Source organism: Penaeus japonicus, unplaced genomic scaffold (assembly GCF_977035675.1).
Source record: "Penaeus japonicus unplaced genomic scaffold, GWHDUDI00000001_assembly GWHDUDI00000004, whole genome shotgun sequence".
Lineage (NCBI taxonomy): Eukaryota > Metazoa > Arthropoda > Malacostraca > Decapoda > Penaeidae > Penaeus > Penaeus japonicus.
The window spans coordinates 41,231,600-41,236,599 of NW_028234406.1; positions in this window are offsets into that span (position 1 = coordinate 41,231,600).

A 5,000-nucleotide genomic window follows, 5' to 3' on the forward strand; every position below is an offset into this window, starting at 1 on the left:
CATATTTACCAATTCATTTGCGCATAGAGAAACTAAGTACAAGATTCGGCGCAAGATAAAAGCGCTCGTTTTTTTTTTTTTTTTTTTTTTTTTTTTTTTAATGCAGTTTGTGATTACGTCACTGCGTAACCGGAAATGCACACGTATGAACAATCGGCACTGAACCGCTACTTGTACCAGAGACGCTGGTACAAAGAGGCTCGGATTTTATATATTTATTTTCATTTTGTTTAAAGTGTTCATCTATTTGTATAATTTTACGTATTTCTATGAGACAGCGAAGTCGATTATATATTATACATGATTATGCTCATGTAATCTGCCAGTAAGATACAGAACCCATACTTTTGTTTTCTCTAGAACCCTTTTATCTATTTTTTTTTTTTTCATCATTATTGATATCATTTTTCTTTTTCTTTTTATTTGGATATTTCATTTTAGATTGAATGTGTCATTTCATTTCGTTTTACTGTATATGGTCTTGGTGTTATTATCCTTTACATGTTTAACTTTGTTTCATTGGGTTAATTTGGGTTTCTATTCTGAACTTTAATATTATTTATTATTTTTAGATTTCCCAAACTTGATGTTTTAATGACTATCCATCCGCGAAGCCAAAGCAACATTTACAATCATGCATTATTTTTATTTTCTACTAAAATATATAGCAACATAACACCAGCATGTTTGGGACTCTCGGGCCTAAACTTTTTAGAAAAAAAAAATGAAAATGATACCAGATACTACGGACTATGAAAATGAATGAAATAATTGAATAGAAAAATTCGTAAAAGTAATAAATAGCAAATGAAAAGTGGACAAAGAGACAGGAATAGAAAAATAAAGAAATTATATTAAAAAATGAACAAGTGTATGAATTAATTAGTGAATGAATAGTAATGAAGTAAAGCGAAGTTTATGTCCGCAGAATAAAACAACTATTAGTCAAATCAAATACACAAAACAAACACTACATTAAAGCTGAATGCCATTGAAGTTTTGTTATGATTATTTCATTTGTCTTGGAAACAAGGTTTATGATAAAGTCTGTTGTCGGTTTTTGCAACAAGTTTGTTTTTACTTTTTTATTCTTTTTTCGTTGTTTTGTTTTTTTTTGTTTTTTGTTTGCAAGCAACATTGTTGCTTTCGCTTTGCCAGACAGGGAACTCTCGGTCTTCATTATCCCCCAAACCACGGATCAAACATTATCTCGTTATAATACAAATCTGTATCTTTTTTGTATTCTTTCTGTGGTGTACCGTTGAGACAACGGGAGGATAAAGTCTCACTATTTTGCTCTTTGGTATTTTTCTTTTCTTTCTCTCTCCTTTATAACTAGGCGGCATCAAAAGAAGAAACTGCATTTGTTTTTCCCCCCCCCCCCCCCCCCCCCCCCGTGAAATTTTCATGATCCACTTATCAATTATCATCCCGAATAAACAAAAACCCGAGTTTTGAACATAACCGCCTATCACGCACGCAACCACAGGATTTTCGGATATAACCTTAAGCTCTTCATTCCCATGCGTAGAAAAGATGCCGAAGTTTCTCATTCGTGGCATAGTCCAAAGGTGGCTCTTTACGACTAGCTTCATCATTGAAATGATCTAAGCACCAGAGCAGAGAAAGGTTATTTTGCAAGCAGAGGTACGGTGGAAGCAACAGGTACTTCGGCAGTCTAACAAACACCCTACTTCGAGACATCGAGGTGCCTGCGGCCGCTAGGGAAGCTCGTGTGCTTTCTGGCTGGCAATGGCGGAGATCTCTTACATAAAGGGGTTAAAAAACATGGGCCGGGGGTGTATTTCAAGAAAACAAAAAACCGTGAAAGTAAAAAAGGAGAAAAAAAAAGAAGAATGAAGGAAATTCTAAAAATCTATAAGTCTAAAAAAATGATTTAAGAATTTATAGATAGACTCTAAGTGAGGTAAACTGATCAAATAAATAGCCACATTGACGTGTCATTAACTGTTCATGTTAGGAGGCCTTTTTCTGGATTTTGTGTTGTCGATGTTAGCAACATGTGACAACTGCTGTTGCTGATGATGATGTTCGGATAATTAACATTGCCATCTGTTTTTTTTTTTCTTTTTTTTTTCTTTTTTTTTTTCATGTACCGGTCTATTAATAGATTTTTATCATTATATGGGATGCATCTAGCTAATGAAAACTGTAGTTTAATGGACTTTGTCCTGTAAATTAGTTTCTATTTCTGTTTGATACAATTTAGACATCATTTGAAATGTATATATGTATAGATATACATGCGTATATACAACTATATCTATATCAGTATATCTATCTATCTATATATCTATCTATATATATATATATATATATATAATATATATATATATATATATATTTATATATATATATATTTAATGTGTTGTGTGTGTGTGTTTGTGTGTGTGTGTTTTGTGTGTGTGTGTGTATTTGGTGAGTGTGTATGTAATAATATATATAAATATATATATATTATAATTAATATATATTATATATATATGTGTGTGTGTGGTGGTGTGTGTGTGTGTGTGTAGTTGTGTGTGTGTGTGTGTGTGTGTGTGTATGTGTGAGTGTGGGTGTGTGGGTCTGGTGGGTGTGGTCTGTGTATATATATATCTATATATATATATATATATATATATATTAATATATATACTTAATATATATATATACATATATATATTATATACTGTATATATATATATATATATTTATATATAGATAGATAGATAGATAGATAGGATAGATAGATTAGTAGATAGATAGATACTGTATTATATATATAACATATATATATATATATATTATAATATATATTATATATTTAGATATGTAATATATATATATATATAAATATATGTATATAATATATATTATAATATATATATATAAATATATATATATACACACACAACACAACACACAACACTACTCACACACACACACATATATATATATATATAATATACATATCTATATATTAATATATAGATATTATATATATATATATATATATATATATATATATATATATATTATATATAATATATCAATCATCATCATCAAGCCTGTATCAATCCAACTGCAGGACGGTAGGCCTCTCTCAATCATTTTTTCCAGTCATTCCGGTCTTGTGTCCTCTGATTCCAGTTTACTCACGAATTTTGCTATTTCAAGTCATCCATCCCGCCCACTAGTCCCAATTTGTCCTTGCCCTGGGTCTCTTTGTGTTCGTTGTATTACCCATTCTGTTGTTTTCTTTTGTCCACCTGTTGTCCTGTCGCTCCGATATATTGTGTACCAGCCCACTGCCACTTGTTTCTTTTTTGATGGTCTTGAGTATATCCTCTACTTTTGTTTGCTGCCTGAATCCATGTGGCCATTTTCTTGTCTCTTAAGCTAACTCCCTAGCATAAGCCTTTTCCAATTCCTCTTTGGGGGCGCTTACTAATTTCCCTCGAGTGCCTTGGTCGGTACGTAGTCCATGTCTCTGATCCATATGTCATGACGGGGAGGACGGCAATTGATCAAAAATCTTTCTCTTTAGCTCAATAGTGGCAGACTAACTTCGTAATATATTACTACTATGTTTACCGAAGGCACTCCAACCTAGCCTGATTCGCCGTTTTAATCTCGGCTTCGCAGGATTACTTTCTCGAACTAAATGAGTTGCCCTATGGTAATAACATACTCGTTCAACCTGCCTTCTAGTAACCGCGCACCTAAGTCGCCCTGTATTGTATTTGTTATTTGCTTAATTGGGGTTCGAAACTGTTGAACATGACTTTAGGTGAGTCCTTTTTTCATGTTCATTTTAAAGGCCAAAGGCCGATCTTCAACTTTCCTTTATTTTACGATCGATTATTATTTGTTGTAGTTCATCTGCTGACTCACCGAAAAGGAACAAATGTCATCATCTGCACAACCTTAGATTGCTTAAGTGCTCATTCCCTATTTACAATCCCTCTCTCTTTCCAATCCTACTCTCTTGAAATACTTCCACTTCCTCTAAGCAGGCTGTAAACAGCTTTCGGTGAGTATGGTGTTCGCCCTGCTGCCTAACACCCTTTTTTATTGGTATTTTTATTAGTATTCTCTGCGTGGATTTTGAGGTCGCTGTACCATCTCTATATATATCCTCTAATAATCTGTAGACAGTATATTTCCTCTACTCCTTGCTCCATGTTTACGAAATTGCATCCAGTCTTACTTGCAGATATCTGTACCGAAGTCGAATGGCTTTTCAAAATCTACGAATTGCCATACACAGGGGGCTTCCTATATTCGTATCGTTTCCTCTCCCTTATTTGAGCTTAGTGTGTGGATATGGTCTGTAGTTGAGAATCCACTGAGGAACCCTGCCTGTTCCCTGGGTTGTTTTGAATCTAATTGTATCGGTGATACGGGCTGTGATGATTTTTGTGAACAGTTTATAGATTACTGGAGAGGAGCTTATAGGTCAGTAATCTCTTTAAGTCTTTTGTGTCCTCCCTTTTTGTGTATTAGAATTATTATTTGCGTTTTTTTTTCTTTTTTTCCAGGCCTTCGGAATTTTAACCCGACGTCCTTAGACATCTGTTATAAAGACTGGCCAGCTTTACTGCCACGCCGCAATCTCCTCCCCTGCTTCTTGAATAAGATCTAACCACTAATGCCGTCTTCCTCTCCTGGTGTTTTTTTTTCCTCGTTTTCATAGTATTCATGCTTTTTAGTGCACTATTTACCTTCAACTACCGTGCGGTTTGGATTTGTTGTGTTTGTCTCCGTATTATGTGGTTGGTCGTTTTTGAGTGGTATAGGTTTTGCGATAGAAGTCCATCTATTACTTTGATAAATTTCATTTTTTATTGTATGGTCGCCTCTCCGTTTTGGGTTTCTTTACTGCATCATTTAGGTTTTTGTTTTCTTTTTTTTACCCATTCCGAGCCTCCTCTTTGTGTGCCTTAAGGCTGGTGCCGCGGCAAGCAGAGCTTCGTTTATTTTTTCGTATGTTA